The sequence below is a fragment of the Ostrea edulis genome, chromosome 6, assembly GCF_947568905.1.
Source record: "Ostrea edulis chromosome 6, xbOstEdul1.1, whole genome shotgun sequence".
NCBI classification, from domain to species: domain Eukaryota; kingdom Metazoa; phylum Mollusca; class Bivalvia; order Ostreida; family Ostreidae; genus Ostrea; species Ostrea edulis.
The window spans coordinates 92,057,115-92,066,733 of NC_079169.1; positions in this window are offsets into that span (position 1 = coordinate 92,057,115).

Genomic DNA, 9,619 nt, shown 5'->3' on the forward strand with positions numbered 1-9,619 from the left:
TTGGCCTCTAAAAATTTTTTTGGCCTCAACCAAAAAAAAATTTTCTAATTCAAAATTTTGATTGAATTCATTGATTTATTATTGGTTTTAGTTTTTCAAAATCATAGCAGATAAATGATATGTTTCTGTTGTTTTGTAAATGTGCATTTTAAAATAATCATAAACTACCACCAATCTGATTGATTTTATTGAATATCTATTGATTAGTTTATTGATCAAATCATTTTCTTTTCCCTTCATATCTGTATGTACTTGTATACACCAAAAATGTATACACAACTAATGAAACGATTGGCATATTGATTTTGTTTCAGAATTATGATTGATTTCATTGAGTTATTATTGGTGTTAGTTTTCCAAATTTGTAGAAATAAAATGATATATGTACATTAGAATAAACATGAAATGCTACCAATCTGATTGATTTTATTGATTAGTTTATTGACAAAATCAGTTGCTTTTCCCTTCCTAACTTATGTAGTATGTACTAGTACACCAAAAAGTATACTGATGAAATGATTATTGATATATTTTGTATTCAATAGAATTCAATTTAATATCAATTTACATGTTATGAAAGTGTTACGATTGTGTTGGTCATTATAATGAATTCGATTTTAAGAGCAGCGCACATTCAGAACAGAGCATGTGGTCTTAATGTTTTCAATGTGCAGATACTACGCATTTAGTGTTATCACGCCTCAGACAAAATTGTTGAAATCTAATTGGTCAGATCTTGGTCACATGACGCCGTGAAAAAAACCGTATCATGCGAGTAAAATCCGTATTGGGCGAGTAATTTTATTTATCGTCGGGTTCGACTTGCAGCCGTGTCAAAAGGAAAGACATTTGACTAAGTTGTATGATATAGACCCCCGCATATACAGTTAGAGGTCTTCGACGTGATAAATTCGTTACACAGTTAGTTAGTGACCTGATACGGAAAAATACATGGTGTGAAAAGAAAACCCGTATCGGGCGAGGCTTCACTAATATTACTTGTTTAATTTCCAATGCATGATAAATGACATTTTTTAAAAATCAAAATAAACACAGTGAAGTGTTTGCTAGCATAATGATAATAGCCAGTGAACTAAGGATTTTAGATTTGTATTTTAGTCTTCATTTATCTATACATTACGTAGAATGAACAATGTTGATTAAAACGGATATGATGTATTATAAATATTTCTTTCTTGATTTCATAATCAAGTTTCAATATTCATTGCAAAAGTGACAAGTTCCCATGCTCTGAAGGCCTGCCCTGTCAGGATAAAGGGAGTATCTATCACCATATTAAAGGATGGTGATGAAAACTTTTGCTGAAGTTGGAAATTCCATTGCACAGAAACAATGGAGCAGTACAACATTTGCAAATAGGGTGTGTTTGATACAACAGAAATATTTTAATTAGTAACTCATCTTATGATTGTGCTTAAACTAAATAAGGTATACAAAATTGTCTGTCTGAATTTTCAAAATTGTGATTTTTTTTTCTGGTTTTGTGATAAAGCAACAGTAAAACAGAACTAATTACAATCATTACATTAAATCTGTCCACCAGCCCTTTTCTTATTTTATATCAAAGCCTGCATAACCAAAAAAAAAATATATAAAAAAAATCGTTTGTACCTCTATCTAATCACTGAAGCAGCTATATCTAAGCAAATATCAGATATATGTAATGCTCATAATATTGTCTTATAATGGAGAAAAAAAGTTTATGCATCTACGAATTCACAAAGTGCAGCTTTAATTTTGTTCTTAATGTTTTTAGACTGTCATCAAAATCATCTTTTCATTCTGATAATTAATGAAAATAAACGTTTTGTGCAGAGCTGTGTGACATTTCAAACCGTATATCATAGATTAACCTCAACCTTGACTTTCTGTCAAGACCGGTGCTGTAGAACTCTGTGTTAAATTAATGTTGTAAATAATCTGATATCCCATTTCAAATAGTTTAAACAGATATGAACATCCTTAATTCATCAAAAGTTGTAGTTTCAATCTGCATGATTTATGGTAGTATTTTTATTCCTAGATATCAAACTCATTGTTCTTATCAATGAGAGTGATTAAGGCGGTACACTACATTGCAGTGTGTGAAGTGTGATGATTCATCATTAAACTAGTGTGAATTTATTTTTTAAATTCATTATCAATAAGTGAAGTGGATCATTAGTAAAATGAGAGTTTTCAATGTGCAGATTTACAAAACAACACAAACATATCATTTATGTACAACAATTTTGAAAAATCAAAACCAATAATAAAACAATGAAATCAATAATAATTGTGAAAAAATCAATAAGCCAATTATTTCATTACTTCCATATACTTTTTTGGTGTGTACTAGTACATACAGATATGAAGGGAAGAGAAAATGATTTGATCAATAAACTAATCAATAGATATTCAATAAAATCAATCAGATTGGTGGTAGTTTATGATTATTTTAAAATGCACATTTACAAAACAACAGAAACATATCATTTATCTGCTATGATTTTGAAAAACTAAAACCAATAATAAATCAATGAATTCAATTGAAATTTTGAATTAAAAAATTTTTTTTTGGTTGAGGCCAAACATTTTTTTAGAGGCCAAATTTGAGGCCAGGCCAACATTTGAGGCCTGGCCAAAATTTGGGATGGAGCATAATTAGAGGCCAAAATTGGGGCCAGGCCAATTTTGAGGCCAGGCCAGGCCAATGGGGCCAGGCCAGGTTTTATAGTATGCCACAAGTTCAACAGCAAACGCATTTAAAATTAACAAGAAAGGTACAATATTTCCTATTTTAAAGATAGAAATACTCACTTTAACAGACACCATTTGTAAAGACAATTCTGAGTACATTAGATATTAACATTTTAAAAAAGATACTTTGTACTTTAATTACAATAATGATGACATATCCCCCCACAATTGCACAAATTTGGAAAAAATTGATCAAGCAACAATAATTATGTTCAGCAAATTCAAGAACTACTGCAAGATGCCTTGCTCAATGGACAGTGTGAAATATAACTGCAACGAAAGTGTGAATTCAGGAGAAAACAAGTGCATGTTATTAATGTATTGTATTCTCTTCGAAGATACTCAAACAATATTGTTACATAAAATTAGAGGAAATCATGTTACCGTCAATCATTCTTGTCTTTGAAATATCATTAACATTCCATAAGGAAAAATTTAAATGCCACGTAAGTTTTATTTCAAAAATGCTTAGAATTTTATCATAAATTAAGAACTAATTGAAGACATGGATGTCTGTGAATTTTACATTTGGTTACAAATAAAATGTACATATTGTCAATGCAACATGCATACATTTTTCATTTATCCAATAGTGAGATTTTGGTTCAATGTGATCTAGTCATCTACTAGTATGTATTTAGTTAGCCAGCGTGTCAACTAATTATGATACGAAGAACTTCATGTGCGCTTGCGTGAAATTGGAATTCTGGGGGAAATGGGACACGAGAAGCGGGTTAATCTTTAGAAACTCCCTTTTGAATCTAGGTCTGTAATAAAGTGCTTATTCAGAAGTTTATCTGCGCAAACCTTTGAAATATGACTTAAGAAAATCAATAAGAATCTTGCACACTGAAACCGCAAACATTGGTTACTGATTTCGGGATTATGGTGTCTGCACTGCACAACTGTAACTTTCGCATAGCGGTTAGAGGTCAAGAAAATGGTTCATTCTATAATTAGTGGTCACGTCATTTAGCTGTGCACGTGGACTGGACACATGGTAAAAGAAGTGCTCATTACGACGGATTCTAGACGCTATCTTTTAAGATGATATCAAATAAATAATTATATAATCTGCATTTCATTTTACAGCATATAAGTATATTATGTAGGTGAACTGTAAGTTTTCTGTTTGATTATGGAAATGCCATTGGCTGAATCTCTAAGCTTTTTTCAAAAGCTAAACTTTTGATAGAATAGGCTTGGAGTAAACAGTCGTCATTGGAGAGAAACAACGTATCACTGGAAGCGATTTTATGGATTTCATCATCCGGTTTACAATCTGCTACTTTCACCCTCGCTCGCCAAGGGCTATCACTATATCTGATCGTAACCTTTGGCTAGTGAAGATGAGATTTTGTTATCAATTAGCATTTGACATTGTGACTCTGATTAACAGGAAACAAATCTGATAGACCTCTTTAATATATTTTCACCTTTTATCACGTATTTTGTTAACGGTAAATATACACTTCATACTCATATGGTCATGATTGCCATTAACAGCTGATTAAATTGTGACAGCCCCTTAAACATCAACTGACACGTGAGAGGGGGTTTGTATTCATTAACCTCTGATCGAAATATTGGATAATGAATATACGAATTTCATATTAATCATGTGTCTAATCACGCCTTGTTTTGAGTAGTAAGAATTGCGATAGTATTGGTTGTTAGGATTAGTAGTTCCACTTCTGCACTCTTAAGTAACAATGTGTGATGAAAATGTTGATTAAAATTCCGGATGTGTCCCTTAACACGAACAGTACTCTTGATTTATTAAAGCTATATATGCCGTATTAATTGGATATTATTGAAGGAATGAAATGCATGTGCATCTTATCAAGCTATATAAGTTATACACTTTATGCAAACTATGCAATTTAATTCGATAGGATTAAACAATAATCAAGCTAACTTTGTATCAATCTATTGATTCCCCGAGATGGATAATGAACGCCCCATTTCGAAATATTCATGATCACGTGACGCCACAAGCGTGGACGACGTGCAGGCTGGCAGCGAAACATTCCGCTATAGAAGACAGTCCAACAAGCAGTGGGGTAGAAAATGGGTAAAGGATTTGTATTCTATGTTTTGCATTAATATTTTTGCTCCTCACGGAAATATTACATGTTACTGTTGTGAAGGAGAAACGTATTGTACATTAAAAATTCTAAAGAACTTTTAGTAAATCTGAAATCACAAAACTTTTCTCAAATTAACAACATCAAAACCCATGATTTTTTCAACACGTCACACGACCATTCCTCACGATAAATTAAAGACTAGACTTTTTGACATCATAGACAGTTGCTTCTTTTATGAAGTCCCGTGGGGATCCGGGTTAGAATAGGTCATAAGTACCCCTTGCTTGTCGTAAGAGGCGACTAAATGGGGCGTAAAACTGAGGTCCCGTGTCACAGCAGATGTGATACGATAAAGATCCCTCCCCGCTCAAAGGCCGTAAGCGCCGGGCATAGGCCTAAATTCTGCAGCCCTTCAGCGGCAATAGTGACGTCTCCATATGAGTGAAAAATTCTCGAGAGGGACGTTAAACACTATTTAATCAATCAATGAAAATGGAAGAAGGAAATATTCATATCTTGTGATCAGTCATTCAAAAGATTACTTTGTTAAACACCGCTCTGATTCTACGCACAAGTACTCTGGAAGTTCCTCATTGACAATATTTACGTAGTCTTTGGTGATCAGGTCTTCCAACAGCCTGTTGGAATTCCCATGGACAAGAATTATGTTCCTTTACTAGCTGATCTTCTTTGTATACTTACGAAGCAGAATTTATTCAAAAGCTTCTACATGAGAAGAAAATATATTTTGCGGTGGTCTTCAACTTGACATTTAGCTATATCGACGACGTTTCATCTCCTGTATTTACATTCATTTGTCGATTTGACATATCCCAGTGAACTTGAAATAAAAGATACCACTGAGACTTCCACATTTATACTTAGATATTTTATTGAACATAGACGTTAACGGGAAACCAACAACTCAACTGTGTGGCAAACGGAATGAATCAGCTTCTCCACCGTCAACTTCCCATATTCATGTAGCAATATTCCATTATCACCTGGATACACAGGCACTTATTTCATACATGGGTCCCCCTCCTTAATAATACCACAAGGTACCTAACTAGATTTCGGACACCTCTCGCTTCAAGTCTCATTTTACGATTAGTTCGCTATTCATCCTCACTTTTGTGATATAAATCGCTTTAATAGACATTGTCCTTGTTGGTATATCATTTTCAGCACATTAAACGAAGCCCCATGTCTGTAAACTACTTGTTTATTCATCGATTCCTACCGTTTAACATTTTCAGACGATCCATCTACTACAACAACTTCCGGTCATAAGATCAAAATATTATAACGTAATTTGATTGGTTACTAAGTAAACTCGCAAACTTGAAAGTAAACGTCATGTCATTGACAACAACGCAACATAATAAAGTAGTTTACAGCTGAAGAAGAGCAAATCACGTGACTCATATGTGTAATCATTGGAGCGAGCTCGTCGCGTCGCTTCGCGACGAGAGCTTCGCTCGCTATTAAGGAGGGGGACCCATGCATGAAACAAGTACCTGTGCCTGGATATGGTGTTTATGTCGTTCAGCGGAATCGATACACAAGAGCTTGCTCTGCATATGGCCAGTTTTTAAATCGAGACAGGCTATTGACAAATAAGTTGACGTTACAGAGGTTTCAAGAATCTCATTTAAAGTCAGCATTTCGCAAATTCTATGGTCGTTATAATGATCTAATTTACCAATACAACCTGTCGTTGGGTAAAATGCTGTCTAATATGTTTCATACCAAATGAGGCCGTTCTTTACACGTTGATTTTATCTACGGATTAATCTGTTTACCTGATCGAGATGCAGAGCTCAAGGCGGGTGTTACCGGTCGACAGGGGATGCTTGCTCCTCTTAGGCACATGATCCCACCTCTGGTACATGTATGTCCAGTGGTCCGTGTTTGCCCTATTCTTCATTTTTTATTCTTTATAGGAATTATGGGCTTGATCGCTGTTCATCATCTTCAGCTTTGCATAATTTTTTTTCATTTATTTTGTATAATTTCCATTTGTATTGCAAAAATTTTCAATTGTGTTGTAAAATGTTTTATTTACATTTAAGATTTAACCAATGAAACCCTTTGTAACAAACCAAAATGAATAATCGGAAACAATACAGAAGAACAATTATACTTTACATATGATTGTTTTAACAATACAAATAAATAATTATAAAATACAAATTTTTAAGAGCTCATACAACACAAATGAACAATTATACAATACAAATGGAAAACATAAAATACAAATGAAAACATACACTACAAATGAAAAATTAGAAAATACACATAATTTTAAGAAGATATAAATGACCTAGTATACAATGAAATTGAGAAATTATGCTATACAAATGGAAAAAAATCAAACATTGCAACGTTTGACATGCCATTAAAGAATAGATCAGTACTCGGTAATACCACTAAAGTGATTTTAGTGGAGTACTGGTCTATTTTAATTTGTCGAAATTACCAGATATAATTATTCTTCATAGTTTATCGCACTAATAAAATTTGACCTGGATTCCAACATTGAAAAATTGACCACATTATATCGCCCCAACCTAGTCCCAAAGGGTCATGACATAACTGAACTTGAATTCACACAACATGGGTATAGCTCTAAACTAATATGATTAACATGATCTTGCTATTCTGGAATTTCAACTACCGGAAGGTGTTTGAATATTAATATGAATATTCATGGTCCTGCTATTGTTGAAACGAAGAATTTTAAAGATTTCCCTATAAATTCTTATGCAAGACTTTCAGTCTCTATTGTAAAACTTATACGGTACCAATTTTGATGCACCAGATGCGCATTTTGACAAATTATGTCTCTTCAGTGATGCTCAACCGAAATGTTTGAAATCCGAAATAACTATGAAGTTTCAGAGCTATTATAACCAAAAACAGTGTGCCGAAAAAGTGGAGTCAAATTCGTTGAAGGATAAGAGCTATGCGTGAGGGAGATAATCCTTAATTTTGAAATGAATTTCTAAATTTTATAACAGCAATTAGATATACATCCGTATTTTCAAGTTAGTAACGAAGTACTTAGCTACTGGGCTTTAGATACCCTCGGGGACTAACAGTCCACCAGTAGAGGCCTCGACCCAGGGGTCATAATGTAAAACTTATACGGTAGCAATTTTGATGCACCAGATGAGCATTTCGACAAATTATGTCTCTTCAGTGATGCTCAACCGAAATGTTTGAAATCCGAAATAACAATGAAGTTTTAGAGCTATTACTGTGCATGGCTCCAACCTACGCCCGGGGCACAGTTTGAAGAGGTATATTTGCATTTTATCATGACTAATCTTGACCCTGTTGTTCTTTAAAAAAATTCTATATATCCGCATGTGAAACTAATTCCCTATAATTGTGGCCCCACTTCCGGAAACCACAACTTTAAGAAACTTGAATCTGCACTACCTGAGGATGCTAGCATATGTTAGATACGAGTAATCATGGCCCTGTTGTTATTGAGAAGAAGAGTTTTCCTATATACATGTATTCCCATGTAAAACTTTGATCCCCTAAACCTCGTCCTACCCCGGGGACCATAATCATGGCTCTATTGCTCTTGAGAAAAAGATTTTTCAAGATTTCTCTTGTATATTTCCATTTACACAATATATAGGCACCACGGACACTTTCAGTTGAAACGAGCACTTTCAGAGAAAATGATGGACACTTTCCGTTGAATTTCCAAAACAAAAATCGAGTCCTCGACGAATGAGGACTCTTGCCGAAAAAGGAGGCTGTACCTTTTTTTTTTTAACTCCACCAGTGGTACTACCCTACATTAGGGAGGCATTGTTTATCGCCATACATTTGTTATTTTTCGCCTATTGCACATTACTATTTGACCTAACATGCTGTCACGTAGATAAGGACCACAGAAAATGAAGATATTTAGCTTAAATTTATGATATAACGTATATATATTTTCTTGGGAATACAAGAAATTTTGCTATGCTAATGAATTTCAAAAATGTGCAGTAATTCTAACAAAAACGGAGCCTTCTCTCTTTCTTTAAGCAACGGCCCCTGTCTGTCACACAAACTATGTGGCATCGAACCTTTTCAGACTTGGTGTGAAAGTTCTTTCAGCTCAAATGAGGTAAAACAATAGATCTTAAGTTGAATATTTGGTGGAAAATATATGCTATTTAATTCAATTTAAATTTAGATGCTATGACATTGAACATTTAAAAACTACAGGGAGTGGATGAGTCCTGTGTCCACAAGTACCTGTGTTCTGAAAATGCTATTAGCAATATGTGAAGATTATGTTATGGAATATATTTAGATAAAAGTTTTCGCATATGAATATCAAGATTATCAAATATAAATCAATATCTATCGAATATGAATCATAACATTATCGAATATAAATAAAAATTTATCGAATGTTGATAACAAGATTATCGAATATAAATAACAAAATCAAACTTTTCGCATATAGATATCAGCAAAATCGAATATACATCAAGATCTTCGCATATGAATAACGAGGTTATCGAATATAAATCAAGATTTTCTCATATAAATATAAAGATTATCGAATATAAATCAAGATTTTCACATATGAATAACAAAACTACCAAATATAAACTTATTATTTTTCGCATATAAATCAAAATTTGTATATACACGAGGGTATGAAATGCGACGGTTATCGCCGACTTTCTTCATGATGCGCGTTAGCGCTTTGTGAAAAGTGTTGCAGTTCATACCCGCATGAAAGATGA